Here is a 17,897-nt window from a genome sequence, read left to right on the forward strand (position 1 = left end):
CATATGTACAAATATACATACATATGTATGTATATTTGAGATAGGGTCTCTCTGTTGACCAGGCTGGAAGACAGCAGTGTGATCATAGTTCACTGCAGCCTCAAACTCTTAGGTTCAATGGATCCTCCTGCCTCAGCCTCCCAAAGAGCTCAGACCACAGGTGCACACCAGCATGCCTGGCTAATTTTTCTATTTTTTGTAGAGACAAGGTCTCACTGTGTGGCCCAGGGTGGTATGGAACTCCTGGGCTCAAGCAATCTTCCCATCTTGGCCTCCCAAAGTGCTGGAATTACAGGCGTGAGTCACCATGCCCAGTTCTATCTTCAAAATATTAATGGGGAAAAATATTGCTGGGGTACTTAAGTTGTGCCAAGTACTACAGGGGGATCCTGTGTGAATAAAACTGAGTGCTTGCCCCTCAAGACTTACAGTCTAGTGGAGAAGGCATAATATAATAAACATGCCATGATGGAGATGCACCCAGAATACCAGGGGAGGGAGATGAAGAGTGTATGTAGGCCGGGCATGGTGGCTCATGCCTGTAATCCCAACACTTGGGAGGTTGAGGCAGGTGGATCGCTGGATCCCAGGAGTTCGAGACCAGCCTGGGCAACATGGTGGAACCCTGTCTCTACAAAGCAAAAACAACAACAACAACAAAATTAGCTGGGCATGGTGGTGCAAGCCTGTAGTCCCAACTACTTGGGAAGCTGAGGTGGAAGCATCACTTGAGCCCAGGGGGTTGTGGCTGCAGTAAGCCCTGATTGCACCACTGTACTCCAGCCTGGGTAACAGAGCGAGACCTTGCCTCAAAACAAAAGAAACTAGTGCACGTAGAAGTGTGAGAAGTGCACGTAGAAGTCTCATGGCAGAGGTGGCCTCTGAGGTGGCCTTCAATGGGGCAGTTGGAATGGGATGAGCAGATGAGATGTGCACGAGCATTCTAAGTCCTGGGACCAGCCTAAGCTGAGAGATCAGGTGGAGGGCAGACTCTGAGAATGGCAAGTTAGACGTTGAGCACAAGGCAGTGATGGGACGCCAGTGTAGATACAGCCAGGAAGGCAGGGTGGCTGGAGTTTCCCCCTCTGTGAAATGAAAGGGTTCAAGCACCGAGGGCCTCTCCTGTCAACCATTCCAGAATTTGCTTAGAGTCTGTGGTGGGGACCCTGAGGTCATCCTGAAGAGTTTGAGTGATAATGGAATCAGTGAAGACTTCTAATCAGAGTCATGCCCTAGGAAGCCCCCTCAGATAGCAAGGGGTGTGTGTGTCAGGGTCAGGCTTACTCTGGGAGCCTAGCAAGGTGGTGTCTCCCATATCTAGAGAGGAGGCAGTGGAGCCTTGCAGCCGAGCAGTGGCTGTAGAATTGGAAGAAGGGGAATGGATGCTGGAGGCATCCTGATGTGAAATTCACAGAACTGGCCGCCAACAGCATTGATGCCCTGCTTGAGGCTTCCTCCAGCTGGGAATTAAGGAAACCAGAATGACCTCACCCTCCTGGTTAGATTTTAAGGATATATACACTAAAGACAGAAATGAGGATCCATGAGCAAAGATGAATATGAGGCAGTGTCTGACCAGTGAGAAGGGTCTCAGAAAGGCCATAGCCCTAAATGCTCTGAATTTGGGGGAAATGCTACAAATATGCAAAATGATTTTTCAAGCTCTGTTCAGATGAGGAAGAAGCAACAAGCTCACTGTCAGAAGCAGATGGTGCAATGGTGTAATACTAGCAGATAACCACTCCCTGACAGGAAAGAAGTGATGGCCCATGTAGGAGAGAAAGAAGCAAGCAAGTGACGTGTGGCTGTTCTGAATCTGCCCAAGTCCTTCTCAGACCAGCCCATCCAAGGAACCCAGAGAATTGGCAGAGGAGCTCTCTGCACCTAGCAGCCTTTTCTGCAGGGCCACGAAGAGGGAAGGAGGCACCAGGCAGGATGTGAGCAAATTCATTCATTCAGCAGATATTTGCCAACATACTACATTCTAGGTGCTGGCAACACGGTGAGCCAAAGAGAACCAAACAATACCTGGCCTCCGAAACAAAATTCTGATTCACAAAATGGGACACAGGTGGGCTTTTAAACCACAAACCAGCGAGCTTCACAGCAACTGTGGACAAATTTCTAGGAGGTTTGGTAGGTGGTCTGCAGCTCTGTGGAATGGTGTGGGGATCCCTGTATGTCAGCCTGTGTTTCTGAATGGTGAGTCACAGAGAACTCAGCTTGTTTCCATCCTGACAGGGTTACCCTTTTCTAGCAACTCTAGGAATTTGGCAGGGCATTGACAGTCTCTCGGGGTACCCCCCAACCCCCAGCCATTGCTAATGGAACAAAGGCTGCACATAAAAGTGCACATGAAAGGGAAATTTAGGCTACACTTAATAGATGTGCTTTGCATTACGGAATCATAAAGACCTAGAGAGGCAAACAGACCCTAATGAGACCACCCGGCATCAGTAAATAAATCAACCATTCTGCAGTGCACAGAAGCCTCGTGTGCTGATTCTCTGAGTCCTCTTTAGATAACAGTAGTCAGTCGACAGACTTATACCCCGCTGTGTTAATCCCTGATGCTAATGGCTGTTGCTGCTCAGGCGTGTGATGGGTCTGAGGAGAAACCTAGGTAGGAGCTCGCTTTCCATTTTGCTCACATGAGCGGATTGCCTGTTCCTGGCCGTGGAGTGCATTTTGCACGAGTGAGCTGCCCTCCCTCCTTCACCTCGTTAGCCTTAGTGTCAGCTGCCTAGGGCACCTGCCTGACCCCAGCTTTCCCTCCCAGTGGCGCTGCTGGGTGCTGCTCCCCGGGACCGCGGCAGAGCCCTCCTCGCGGGCGCCGCTCCTGACATGGTGTCCGGCCGCACGGATGACCGGTAGAGGGCAGCAGCGCGCTCCGGGTCCTGAGCAGGGCCTTCCTTGTCAGACTCGCAGCAGGTCCGCTGCTGAGGGACGGGGCCTGATGGGCTAGGGGCAAGGGCAACCTGGTGAAGGAGTGGGATCACTGCAGGAGGAAGAGAAAGAGGAGACGTGGAGAAGTGGTGCTGACCACATTGGCGTGTTGAACACTGCACATTTATGTGGGCCCCAATGTGCCTGGCGGGTGCAGGCGACCGGAGCCCAGCCGTCAGGTGTAGACATGCAGGAGGCTGGCAGATGGGTTAGAAGAGCAAGGAGGCACAGCAGTTGGAGGTGTCGAAAGAGGGTTTGAAGAGAAAGCCCGGAGTGCCTGGAATGGTGAGGAGGCATGAGGAGGCTGACACCGTGAAAGGCAGGGACGGCTCAAGGGCACTTTCAAGGCCATCAGGGAATGGTGTGGAGAAGTGAGCGCGCACAACAGCTGGAGGGGGCGGTTGTGAGGAGGGTCGGAGAGAAGGCCCTCCTTTCACCGGTAGAGGGTCGTGACTGCAAGGTGTCCAGGTTCTTGGGGTTTTGAAGAAAGAATTGGACAAAACGCCTAGCAAAGCAAAGAAAGAGTGAAGCAACAAAGGAACAAAAGCAGGGATTTATTGAAAACGAAAGTACACTCCATAGTGTGGGAGCAGAGCCAAGCAACAGGCGGCTCAGGGGCCTGGATGCAGAATCATCTTGGGTCCAAATACCTGCTAGAGGTTTCCCATTGGCCACTTCATGCTCACCTTATGTAAATGAAGTGGTGGCCCGCAATCAGGCTGATTGGTTGCAGAAAGCAGCCGACCAGAGGCTGAAGTGAAGTTACAAAGGCCAGGCTCCTGTGCAAAATACCTGATTGGTTGCAAAAAGCAACCAATCAGTGGCTAGGAAGAAGTTACAGTTATTCTTCTATGCAAATGAAGACTCGGCAGGGAATCAGTCTGATTGGTTGTGGACAGCAGCCATTCAGAGGCTGGAGTGAAGTTACAAAGTTGCAAATGAAAACTCACCTGCAATCAGTCTGATTGGTTGCAGACAACCAATTTCCCATCTGCTGTGCAGAAAAGGACAAAGGGAGTAGCGTCTGGTCCTTTTGTTACTTAGGCGTGGAAAGTTTGAGTTTTCCTTTCAGTTTAGTTCTGGGAAGTCAGCGTGAAACAGCCTTAGGTTCCCTGCTTCCAGACCCTATTCTGCCTCACTCCCACATTGTTCCATTGTCAGGAATAAATGACTCGGGGGGTAAGGTGGACCTCCAGATGAAGATGAAGGTAGAAGGGGAGGAGAGGCTGAGAGGCTAACCTGCCACTGGGACCCAGGGCCAAAGCCCTTTATGATTGAGGGAAAGTGACCACAGATCAGCAGATGATGGCTGAGAGATGTACTGGAGCGGGACCGTGGTCCGGTCCTGAACAACACATGCAGCCATGCCCAGAGATGCTAGGTTTAGAGGCTAACATGCAGTAGACAGAGCTGCTTGACCTTAAGTTACTTAACTTCTCAGGGCTTCAGTTTCCTCATCCGTAAAATGGTACCTACAGTAATGGTACCCAGTAATACTACCTACAAAAGACTGGGAAGATGAGGGAAGGGAGGGAGCTCCCAGCTGTGTGGGGAGGAGTGTACAGGCGAGGGTAACCCACCATATGGTATTATAGGGATTTGTGTCTATTTCTGTCCTCCCTCCAGACTCTAGCCTCGTGGTTCTCAGACATGGGTATGCATCAGAATGACCCAGATGCATTAAAAACACTGCCAGGTCCGAGCCCCAGAGCTTCTGGTTCAGTGGGGCTGGGATAAGGCCCAGTAATTTGCATTGCTCGCTAAGCCCAGGTGCTGCTGCTGCTGGTGGTGGTGGTTCCGAGACTGCACTGTGGGCACCACTGCTCTGGAGTCTGTAGAGCCCCAGCAGGGACTCCTGTTGAGAAGAGACGGGCACGTAGTGGGAGTAACTCTAGGACAAACAAAAATTCCAGATACAGTGCAAGAAGAGGTGGTGCTGAATGAAAAAGCGATCACTCCAGCAAAGCTTTAAAGTCATGGTGGTTTATGAAGGAAGTTAGAGTTGCACCTGGGGAGCAAGTGCTGAGGTTAATGGCAGTGCAATCCCCCGTCTGTTTTATTGGAACTGTTGTCAGAAGTAGAATGCTGGCCTGGCGGGACTATGGCCCTAGCAATGTTTTGGACTTGACAATGTCCATTTGGTGGGCGTGATTCCAGTGGGATGCTATATTATGCATCTAAAGAATGTATTTGTCCTGGAAGAGTTCACTTTGTCCACTGCCCTCGAGCCTTTACCCAAGGCTAAACCCACATTCTGTACCCACATTTGGAATTGGTCCAGGAATTTTATACGTGTGTCAATTTGGAGAAACTCTCTCAGACACCCATTTGGAAATGAATTAGTGTTTTTCTCAGACAGTGAGTCCTCCATGCTTGCTGTTCCAATGGCCCTCCAGGTTTGGGCCCAGCACCTACCAGGAGAAGCATTCCCTCTGTAGCTTCCACCTGACCACAGCCAACCCAAGCCCCGCTCAGAACCCCAGGTCTGCCAGCGAGCCTGTGACTGGAATTATCTGTTAGGGATCAAGCATTAACTTGGCATAGGAGCAGCCCTGGTGCAGCTGGAGGCATCCGCATGCTGTGGTGCCCCAGGAGCAGAGGTACCCCTGAAATGCAGGCTGTGTGTTTGCTGCAGAGACACCATGGCCCGTAACTCCCCAGGCGTAGGTGAGCAGCTCTGCTGTCCAGGCAATTAAGTCAAGAAAGGGAACCAGCCCAGCTAATGGCTGGGATTAAAGCTAAATGAATTCAGCTCAAATGAAAGGGATACTGACCCTTCTCCCTCTGGTCTCATTATCTTAATTAACAGTGCTTGGCAGGGGTATTGAAGCCTGCATTGATTGTTCTGTTTCTGTTTTTCCCCCTCAAAGCCCTAGATACAAGTTAAATCAGCCTTAATAATAAAAACCCAATACTCAACAGCCCTCAGATTTTCTTACCAGCCCTCCTTCATCTAAGAGAATCACCTGGTTTCTGAGTTGGAGGCGATCCGTTAGACCAACACTTCTCAAAGCATGGCCTGAGACCACTAACATCAAAGTAACTGGGATATGGATATAAAATGCACTTTCCAAGGCCTCAGAGGGCTGTGGAACTGGAATATTGGGAAGTCAGGTTTGGGTATTTGTAGTGGGTTTTTTGGGTTTAATTTAATTTTTTAAATTGTGGAAAAATCAACATATAATTTTCGTTTTATAAAAAGTGTCCATTTTAGTAATTTTTAAGCAGACAGTTCAGTGACATTAAGTACATTCACCTCTGTTCGTCTCCAGAACGTTTTCATCATCTCAGATTGAAACTCTGCCCATTAAACACTAACTCCCCATCCTCCCCTCCTCCCAGCCCCTGGTAACTTCTGCTCTGCTTTCTGTCTCTTTGAATTTATCTGTTCTAGATATCTTTTATATATATATATATACTTTAAGTTCTAGGGTAGATATCTCTTATAAGTGGATTCTTGCAATATTTGTTCTTTTGTGACTGGCTTATTTTACTCAGCATAATGTCTTCAAAGTTCATCCATCTTATACCATGTGTCAGAATTCCATTCCTTTTTAAGGCTGAAAAAATATCCCATTATATAGACAACAGATTTTGTTCATTTATTCATTCATTGGTGGACATTTGGGTTGTTTCCACCGTTTGGCTATTGTGAATGATACTGCTATGAATATTGGTGTGCAAATATCTGTTAAGCTTCTGCTTCCAATTCTTTTGGGTGTACACCCAGAAGTGGAATTGCTGGGTCATGCGGCGATTAGTTCTGTGTTTTATTTTTTGAGTCAGTACTGTTTTTAAGCAGCCCACGTGGTTCTAAGGTGCAGTCAGGGTTGCAACCAGAAGACCAGGTGATCAGACTCTGCTGGTGGAATCATCTGAAGACTCTGAACAACCCCAGATGCCCAAACCACACTCCACACCAACTAAATCAGTCTTTCTCAGATGGGACCCACACACTTGCATTTTTTTAAAGTCGCCTGGTAATTCCAGTGTGTAGTCAACTTTGAGAACCATTGGTTTCCATCAGTGATCCTCAAATTTGAGTGTGTATAAAATTCACACAATGGCTAAGGATACAGATTCCTGAGAGAGCACTTCACCCCCTCCCTCCGCCCACCACCACCACCACCACCACCACCACCACCACCAACCCCAAAGAGGCTCATTTAATGCATCTGTGGTCAGTCTGGGCTTCCTGGGTCTGAAGACCTCCCAGGTGATTCTAATGTGTAGCCAACGCTGAGAGCTACTAATCTTGTTGTCTTTCAATGAAACATGAGAACACTGAGACTGTGAGGAGTGACGCGCTCTGCCCAAGTCCCTGAGCTTGTTAAGGTCTGAGTCTGCACTCATTCCCAGGGCTGATTTTCAAGACAGTCCCACAGGTTCTCCATACTCTGCCTCGCAGGTGCAGGGGGTAGAATCATATATAGAACCTGCATCTTTTCTACTCTTAATTTGAACTGTAATCCTTGAATTAGAGTATAGTCAGTGCTGCTATAAGGCTTGTTTTGGAATGTAAACTTGTTTCTAACATGATTGATGTATTAGGGAGCAATATTAATGTGTTGGGAAGATTATTGATATGCTAGAGAATAATATTAACGTATTCAAGAATGTGAATTTCACATTTGCTTATGTGTAATTTCTTGCATGTAAAAGCAGAAAACTGCACCCAGCTGTGCCAAAACACAAAAGAATATGCAAAATATACCTCCAATATTAGTCAGCTACCTCATTCTCATGTGTGATTTGAGCCACATGCACCCACATCTGTTGCTGTAACTTCCCCTCTGATATCAAATAACCCTTCTTCCCCCATTCACAATAACTCACTGGCTGGGTGCGGTGGCTCACGCCTGTAATCCCAGCAATTTGGAAGGCCGAGGTGGATGTCAGGCCTCTGAGCCCAAGCCAAGCCATCGCATCCCCTGTGACTTGCACGTATATGCCCAGATGGCCTGAAGTAACTGAAGAATCACAAAAGAAGTGCAAATGCCCTGCCTCACCTTAACCGATGACATTCCACCACAAAAGAAGTGAAAATGGCTGGTCCTTGCCTTAAGCGATGATATTATCTTGTGAAATTCCTTTTCCCGGCTCATCCTGGCTCAAAAGCTCCCCCACTGAGCACCTTGTAACCCCCACTCCTGCCCGCCAGAGAACAACCCCCTTTGACTGTAATTTTCCTTTACCTACCCAAATCCTATAAAACGGCCCCACCCTTATCTCTTTTTGGACTCTCTTTTTGGACTCAGCCCGCCTGCACCCAGGTGAAATAAACAGCCATGTTGCTCACACAAAGCCTGTTTGGTGGTCTCTTCACACGGATACGCATGACAGTGGGTGGATCACCTGAGGTCAGAAGATTGAGACCACCCTGGGCAACATGGTGAAATGCATCTCTACTAAAAATACAAAAATTAGCTGGGCATAGTGGTGCACACCTGTAATCCCAGCTACTCAGGAGGCTGAGACAGGAGAATCACTTGAGCCTGGGAGGCGGAGACTGCAGTAAGCTGGATTGAATTCCAGCCTGGGTGACAGATCGAGACTTCATCTCAAAAAATAAAAATAAGATAACTCACAAGCTGCAACCCTTCAAATGCCCACTTCCACAAGCAAACTGCAGGTCATTTTCAAAGGCAAGTGCTGTATTTATTATGCATTTTTAAGCATTTAACTTGGCTAAAACTGCTACCATAAGGGGGGTTCCAGTCCTTTCTTTTTCTTTCGTTCTTTTTTTTTTTTTTTTTTTTAGACAGAGTCTTGGTTTTGTAGCCCAGGCTGGACTGCAATGGCATGATTTTGGCTCACTACAACCTCCATCACCTGAGTTCAAGGGCTTCTCCTGCTTCAGCCTCCCAAGTAGCTGGAATTACAGGTGCCCGCCACCGCACACAGTTAATTTTTGAATTTTTAGTAGAGATGGGTTTCACCATGTTGTCCAGACTGGTCTCGAACTCCTGACCTCAGGTGATCCACCCGCCTCAGTCTTCCAAAGTGCTGGGATTACAGGCGTGAGCCACCACGCCCGGCCCAATTCTTTCTTTATATGCATGCCACTGATAAGTTTTCAAGTGTGAAACACCCTAGCCCCATTTTTCCCATGAGCCCTGTGGTTTTTATTGTGTGATTTTTGAATAGTGTAATGACTTGTAAAAAGGAATGTGTATGTCACCTGATAGAAGAACTAACTGTAGAAGTAATTATACACATTGCTTTTTAGCATCCTTTTTTTTTTTTTTTTCTTTTTTGAGACGGAGTCTCACTCTGTCACCCAGGCTGGAGTGCAGTGGCCGGATCTCAGCTCACTGCAAGCTCCGCCTCCCGGGTTCACGCCATTCTCCTGCCTCAGCCTCCCGAGTAGCTGGGACTACAGGCACCCGCCACCTCGCCCGGCTAAGTTTTTGTATTTTTTTAGTAGAGACGGGGTTTCACCTTGTCAGCCAGGATGGTCTCGATCTCCTGACCTCGTGATCCGCCCGTCTCGGCCTCCCAAAGTGCTGGGATTACAGGCTTGAGCCACCGCGCCCGGCCTTTAGCATCCTTTTAACAGTGGTTGAGAAGCTCACTGCCCCCTTGAGAATTTTAGTTCATGTCCCTCCCTTTCCTCCCTCTATGGCCACTAGATGGCGCACTCCTCCGCTGGGGTCGGGCGCTGTTCTCGGTGCCTTTGCAGCGGCAACCTGGTCCGCGTGGACGCCGTTCTTGAACTCTCGTCTCACTGAGGTTTGATCGGGTCTGGAACAACTTCACAGCCTGGTTCTCCTCTTTAGATTGGATTTCCCCAATCCCAGTGCTCATTCAAGATTTACTTCCACCCATTTTAGCTCTGGCTGCTTTTTGGATAGTACTTCCTCCCAGGCTGTCTGCAGGAGCTGCCTCGCTGCACACCTCTGCTCACCTGCTCATCTGGTTCCTCTGCTCACCTGTCCTGCCGTTTAACCCACAGAGATCTACTTCAGAGACACACATGTCGTTGTTTCATGCCTTTCTGTACTTCATAAAGAAATCGGTCTGCGTGGTATCTTTGTAATACAACATAAGCCCAGATAATGTTCTTTCACATCCATTTGTTCAGCTGGCTTTATCCACCTTACTTACTTTCATTTTAGCTTCCCTATTATGTACTTGAAAATTCAGTATCCTGGAACATATTTCGTTTAGGGCTGTCTTTCATTCATCTTTACCACAAATTCAAGGTCATCTAGTTTCGTGGCGTGTTTGGGAACCAGCAGTTGAGTCATCCATAAAAACAAATAATTTAAACTAAAAACTGTAACTGTTCTTCGGAGCTGGCATTCTCACTCCCATATCCGCAGGGATTTCTCCGATGATAATTTCCTTCTCATGTTTGGATAAAATAGCAGCTGCAAAACTGTCAGCAACTTGGGGTTCAAGTTTGTTCTTTCCTGCAAATACTGGTAGTTCAGCATTGGAACATATTTATATCTTACAGTCACTTAAAACCCTCATTTCTGAAATCAAATTTTCTATTCTCTTTTCTTCTAGAATAGAGATCAGCAAACTACAGTCTGTGTTTGGACGGCAAAACCTAAAATATTTACCCTCTGGCCCTGTAGCGAAAACGTTTTCCATCCCCTGTTCTAGAACCTAAAGTGTGATTGTTTAATAGAAACTAAGGCTCCTCAGTGTGACATGGAGGTGGACAGGCCTCTGAAACTGGGTTCAAAATTTGGTTTGTGACGCAAATGTGCATTTTTGTAGGAAAAAGAATCAAAGCTATCATCAGAGTCTCAAAGGGGTCCAAGACTTCAAAAGGTTTAAAAACATATTGTCTACTGACGGGCAGTGTGACTGAGCATGAGAGCCCACCATAACATCCTAGGCGTGAGCAATGAGGCCAACATGCTTACATGCCTTGTAGGGCACTTCAGAATCTACTTCATACTATAAAATGTGGAAAAGGTTATGTGGAACCCAATACAAATGTGGTCTTTCCATTACCATGTATTTTCCTCCTTGGGTGGCAAGGCCTGTTCTCCCCCACTATTCTTGTCTCATCTGAAGTACATCTTCAGAATCTTCACCCCAGGTACCACTGAGTAAGGGCTCATGCTTCCTACCCACACCCTTATCTCTGCCTCCCAGGATTATATCAGTTTCTAGAATCATAGCCTTCCAATTGCACGCCAGGAACCCTGGAGCTGGATTTAGAGCCCACTGCAATAACTGCCTCTCATCTCGTCCCTTGTGACATCTGTCCCTCTATTCGTAGATTCTCTTCTGCCTTTTTAGGTTGGTTTATCATCTCGATGCATATTTGATATTATTGGACACTATGGAGTGTCAATGATAAATGTGTAATTGAGGGTGGCAGGGACAGAGCAGAGCACCTCACATGGCACCTGAGAAAGCCTGTCCCAAACCTTGGAGGCAGGAGGGGTGGTGTTTGCCTTTAGGAGTTTCTTCTGAACTGTAACACCCTTGTCTGCCCTGATTGGTTTCTATTTTCTTTCAATAATTCTTCATCTTATCTATTGAGATCACTTTGAACTTTTATCCCGTTTTCCAAAATGCAGCCTCCCGCCTGTGTGTCTCATCTATAAATACAAGGTCATTAGCTCTGAGGCCCATTTGAAGCCACAAGAAATTCACTGAGACAGAAAGTGGCTACTTCGTTTGCATTACTCAATCTCATCACCTACAAAAGAAACAAACACTGGCCAGGCACATGGCTGTAATCCCAGCACTTTGGGAGGCGGAGGTGGGCTGATTGCTTGAGCCCAGGAGTTCGAGACCTGCCTGGACAATATGGCAAAACCCTGTCTCTACAAAAAAAAGTACAAACATTAGCTGGCATGGTGGTATGTACCTGTGGTCCCAGCTACTCAGGGGGCTGAGGTGGGAGGATCACTTGAGCCCAGGAAATTGAGGCTGCAGTGAGCTGTAATTGCACCACTGCACTCCAGCCTGGACAGCAGAGTGAGACCCTGTCTCAAACAAAACAAAACAATCACAGACTGTGTAGGTGGAAAGAATACATAGGATTCACAGAATTCCTGGCTTTCATCATCAGAGTGCCTGTAAGGAACGTGGAAAAAGACCTGCAAGCTTTACCTCTCGGCACTGCAGCACTGTCAGACCCAGGCCTCCATTTTATAACAAATATTTGAAATGACCTCTTTATTATTTTGAAATGATATTCATAGATATAACATAATCCACCCACATGCATAATTTTATAGAAATCAATATACTGTCCTAACTGGGATATAAAAAAGAAATAAAAGGGGAAGTAATTTATAATGAATTGGTACATGTCTCAGTGTGTGAATGCTTGTGTGCAACTAGAAGATGAAATGAGTTAAACACTCACACCTACTTATAAAGAAGATGCTTGGATTTAAGAGAAGTAAGATAATATTCAACTGACACTTCTTAAACATTTTTTTTTCCAAGGCAGGGTCTTACTCTGTTGCCCAGGCTGGAGTACAGTGGCACAAACACAGCTTACTGCAGCCTCAAACTCCCAGGCCTCAGCTATCCTCTCACTCAGCCTCCCGAGTAGCTGGGACTACAGGTATGCACCACCATGCCCAGCTAATTTTTGCATGTTTTTGTAGATACGGGTTTTTGCCATGTTGCCCAGGCTGGTCTTAAACTTCTGGGATCAAGTGATCTACCCACCTTGGCCTCCCCAATTGCTGGGATCACTGGAGTGAACCTCCACACCCTGCCTCTTCTCAAACTTTTGTATTACACTTGACATTTTGAAATGAGGACTAAGTAAATTTGCTCACACATAAATGCTGTCACCATATGGTGCAGACGGGTACAGTGTGTGACGTTGTTTGACTCTCCACAGAGGCACTGGCCACCATGAAGTGATTTTCTGAAATGCTGAATAACACTGTCAACAAAAAAGAGTCAGATTCTGTAAAATATTTCAAGAGGTTTATTCCAAGCCAAATGTGAGGACTACAACCTGTGACAGCCCCAGGAAGTCCTGAGGACATGTGTCTAAGGTGTTGGGGCTACAACTTGGTTTTATATATTGTAGAGAGACACGAGACATCAGTCAGTCTATGTGGGGTATGCATTGGTTTGGTCTGAAAGGCAGGACAACTCAAAGCCTGGGGCTTCCAGGTCATAGATGGATTAAAAGACTTTCTGCTTGGCAATTTGCTGAAAGAATTAAGTTTTTATCTAAAGTCCTGGAATCAAGGGGTTATGAAGAAAGGTTCTTATGCAGATGAAGCCTCCAGGTAGCAGGCTTTAGAGAGAATAGATGGTAAATGTCTCTTTCATGAAAACTAAAAAGGTGTCAGATTCTTAATTAAATCTCTCCTGGATCAGGAAAAGACCTGGAAAGGGAAGGGGATTCTCTACATATGTAGATTTTCCCACAAGAGACAGCTGTGCAGGGCCCTTTCAAAATATGTCAAAGAAATATTCTATTTTGGGGTAAAATACTTAAATTTATTTCAGGTCCTGCTATCTGTTGTGTATTTTATTTTATTTTATTTTATTTTATTTTATTTTATTTTATTTTTTATTTTATTTTATTTTATATTTTATTTTATTATTTTATTTTATTTTATTATTTTATTTTATTTTATTTTATTTTATTTTTTATTTTATTTTATTTTATTTTATTTTTGAGACAGTCTCACTCTGTTGCCCAGGCTGGAGTGCAGTGGCATGATCTCTGCAACCTCTACCTCCTGGGTTCAAGTGATTCTCATGCTTCAACCTCCCAAATACAGATGCCACCACCCTGCCCGGCTAATTTTTTGTATTTTTAGTAGAGACAGGGTTCCACCATGTCAGCCAAGCTGGTCTTGAACTCCTGACCTCAGCTGATCTGCCCACTTTGACCTCCCAAAGTGCTGGGATTACAGGTATGAACCACTGTGCCAGGCCTATTGTGTTGGTATCTTATTGCTGCAAAGAGTCTGTTCTATCAGTCTGAAGATCTCTGTTTTAATGTTAATACTGGTCAGTTGTTCCTGAATTCCAAAGGGAGGAGGGTATAATGAGGCGTGTCTGACCCCCTCACCTTTCTCATCATGGCCTGAACTAGTTTTTCAGGCCCCTTTTCTTGGCCAAGAGAGGGGTCCATCAGTCAGTTGGGGAGCTTAGAATTTTATTTTTGGTTTATAACACTTTATAAAGGTCCAAACTAAACAAGGTACAGTCTTTCCTAGATTGACAATTACCTAGATTGACACAGTAGTTGCATTCCTAAAAAGTTCAGTATATATTAAAACAGTGCAAAAACTATTTTTTTTAGCATATAACACAAAGTTAGGTTCTGAGGTAATTTTGAGCAAGCTTTTGACCCTTAGGGACTTTGCGCAGGACATCCTACAGCTGTGTGGATGCTGGCCGATTCTGCATGGTACAGGACTGTCATGCAGATGTAAACCAAAAATTAAATTCAAAGGCCCCACAACCATCTGAATGGACTTTCTTTTTTCTTTCTTTCTTTCTTTTTTTTTTTTTTTTTTTTTTGAGATGGAGTCTCTCTGTGTCACCCAGGCTGGAGTGCAATGGCACAAGCTCAGCTCACTGCAACCTCTGCCTCCTGGTCTCAAACCCCTGACTTCAGGTGATCCGCCTGCCTCAGCCTCCCAAAGTGCTGGGATTACAGGAGAGAGCCACTGTGCCCGGCCCATCTGAATGGACTTCCTTCTAGGTCAGAGCACTCAAAAATTTAACCTAAAAGTCTAGTTTAGGCCATGATGGAAGTGGGGGCTGAAAATGCCTCATTATACCTGCCAACATTAACATCAACACAGACCTTAGGTCTGATGAGAGGCATTTACATTCTGTTCTGTGTAGCTGGCTACCTGGAGGCTTCATCTGCATGATCAGACTTTGGACTCCACAACCTCTTATCCCAACCCAGACATTCTTTCCTTTTGAGAACTCTTTTTTTTTTTTTTTTTTTTTTTTGAGATGGAGTCTTACTGTGTCACCCAGGCTGGAGTGCAATGGCACAAGCTTAGCTCACTGCAACCTCTGCCTCCTGGGTTCAAGCAACTCTCCTGCCTCAGCCTCCTGAGTAGCTAGGATTTCAGGCACACACCACCATGCCTGGCTAATTTTTGTATTTTTAGTAGAGATGGGGTTTCGCCATCTTGGCCAGGCTGGTCTCCAACCCTGACCTCAAGCGATCTGCCTGCCTCAGCCTCCCAAAGTGCTGGGATTACAGGCGTGAGCCACCACGCCTGGCCTCTATTGATAACTCTTTCAACCAATTGCCAATTAGAAAAATTTTAAATCTACCTATAAATTGGAAGCTGCCCCCCGCCCCTCAAGTTGTCTCGTGCTTCTGGACCAGACCAATGTGTATCTTAAATGTATTTGATTGATGTCTCATGTCTCCCAAAAATATATAAAACCAAGCTGCATCCTGACCACCTTGGGCACACATTCTCAGGGTCTCCTGAAGGCTGTGTCATGGGCCATGGCCCTCATATTTGACTCAGAATAAATTTCATCAAATGTTTTACAGTTTGGCTCTTTTCATTGACATACATTATTATGCCATTCTGATTACAGGGGGGATACCCACTCCTGTCACTGCAACAACCAAAAAGCAAGCCTGCAAATTTACAGCTTCCTAGAAGGCAGCTGTCCCCATCAAGAGCCACTGCTTTTAGAGAGTGTTACAGATAAAATGCACTGAGGCAAAGGTCCTTGAACAGATCCAATCCCTTTATCTTTCTGTTGATGGCAGTGTTGTTCATTCAACATATTCAACATACTCTTTCCTTTTTTTGTGTGAGCACCATGCTTCTTTCTAACTGTTTGCTGTGTGGAGAATATAGTCTACCAGGGGACAGAGATGTTAAGTATGATAAATAAGCAACCAAATAGACAAGACAATTAAGGGCTGTGATCATTGCTTTGATGGAAATAAGATGGTTTTTGAAAGATTAACAGGGCGGGGGAGTTATTTCAAATAGTGTGTGCAGGAGAAGGCTCTGAGGAAACACTGGTGTGAGATCCATTCGCAGTAAGAGCAGAGAGAAGAGGGTTCACGTGGAGGAGGCAGCACGTACCAAGATCCCGAGACTGGAAAGAGTTTGGAATGACGGACCATGTGTGTATTCCAGGATGGCTGGAGCTTCCACCTTAGGACCTTGGTGCTGGCCACTCCTCTCCCTCAAACACTGGGCCTCTCCACATTTTTCCTTACTTCCTTCAGACCCCTGCCCTAATCTCATTACATCAGAGACACCTTTCCTGTCTCCTCTCTCTAAACAGCAGCCACCACCCCAGCCCTGGCACCCCCATCTCCTTTTTCCCACTTTACTTTCCTCCATTGCATTTACCTCCACCTGTCAGTACCTATTTCCTCTTCCTTTTGTTGTCTATCACCTCTTCCATCCACCAGAATGTAAGCTCCATGAGGGCAGGCTTGGTCCATTTTGTTCACAGCTGTATCGCCAGCTCCTAAAACAATGCCTGAGGCTTGGTGTGCTGGCTCATGCCTGTAATCCCAGCACTTTGGGAGGCTGAGGCTGGCGGATCACTTGAGGTCAGGAGTTGAAGAACAGCCTGGCCAACATGCTGAAACCCCATCTCTACTGAAAATACAAAAATTAGCTGGGCATGGTGGCACACACTTCTAATCCAAGCTATTCAGGAGGCTGAGGTGGGAGGATCACTTGAACCCGGGAGGCAGATGTTGCAGTGAGCTGAGATAGCACCACTGCACTCCAGCCTGGGTGACAGAGTGAGACCCTGTCTCAAATAAATAAATGATAAATAAAACAGTGCCTGACACATAATAGGTACTCAGCAAATTTTTTTTAGTGAGTTATTGAGGAGAAAAACTATTCAAGATAATGTTGACAAGACAGTCAAGAGCTGAATCATGTAAGTCCTCGTAGGGTTTTATTCCAAGTACAGTGGGAGGGAAGGGAAGGGCCCTGTACAAAGAGGAATGATATCAACTAGATTACGGTTTTAAAAGATCATGCTGGCTGCTGGCTGGAAAATGAAAGCAAGACCAGAAATAAGAGAGCCAGTGAGGAGTCTCCAGTCTGACCCACACAAAGAGATGGCGGTGGCTTACAGTAGGGCAGTGGATAGGCTTGGGAGGTGGCACCAACAGGACTTGCCGATGGATTAGATATGGGGGTGATGTTTAAAAGAATGAGGGTGACTCTGCTATGTTGTCACCCTGAGTCTCTGGATGGATATGGTGAAGCCATTTACTAAGATGAGGGAGAAATTCAGAGTGGTGATAAACATTCTCACCAAGTTTTTCCTAACAATTATCAGATGCCTGAGTTTGATACTTTGAGTCAACCCAGGCATCGATGCCTACTTCTGATTTGCTGTAGCTTGTGTGCCACGGCCTCACAGTTTCTGTGGAAACCCCACCATACATCAGCCCCAGCACAAAGCACAGCCTCGTTAGAGATAGCCTACCTCCAGCACTGTGACTGCTCCAGGCTTAATCTCTCCTGGTGTTGACACCTTTGCCAGTCATGTTGTCTCATGGGATCATGGGATTCATGCTCTTTATAAACCATTGCCTTCTTCCTGTTTCTTTCATTTATTTTTCCTCTCATTCACCTGCCCTCTGAGCTATGTAACTTTTCCTTTACCTTCCAACAGAGGCCTTTCGTTACTTTTAGAGCAAATGGAATGCATAGCAGGCACCAAAGATGGAGGTGCTATGCAAATAACAGACACCAAGCTCTCTGTGGGTGGGGTTCTTGTGTGTTTTCTCTTCACAGCACCCAGCACAATACTTGGAACATAAGCCAGACACATTTATTGAGCACCATTTCTGCTGCACCCGTGAAGAAAACACTCAACCCACCCAGACAGACAGTCAGCTCCCCCACAGGACTTAAGCAAGTGGGCCGGTCTCTGTTTATTGTTGTACACTCACACACTCACACAGCTGTCAGGCGAGCACTAGGCACTTATCACATTTTTATTAAGCCCATCACGTCTGA

General features: G+C 46.2%; 1 protein-coding gene across 1 annotated transcript in view; it reads left to right on the forward strand.

Moving 5' to 3' along the window:
• Window positions 1-17,897, forward strand: part of TLR5 (toll like receptor 5) — a 33,309-nt gene that overhangs the window by 10,766 nt on the left and 4,646 nt on the right. The window lies entirely within an intron of this gene.

This window comes from Papio anubis, chromosome 1 (genome assembly GCF_008728515.1).
Source record: "Papio anubis isolate 15944 chromosome 1, Panubis1.0, whole genome shotgun sequence".
NCBI classification, from domain to species: Eukaryota; Metazoa; Chordata; class Mammalia; order Primates; family Cercopithecidae; genus Papio; species Papio anubis.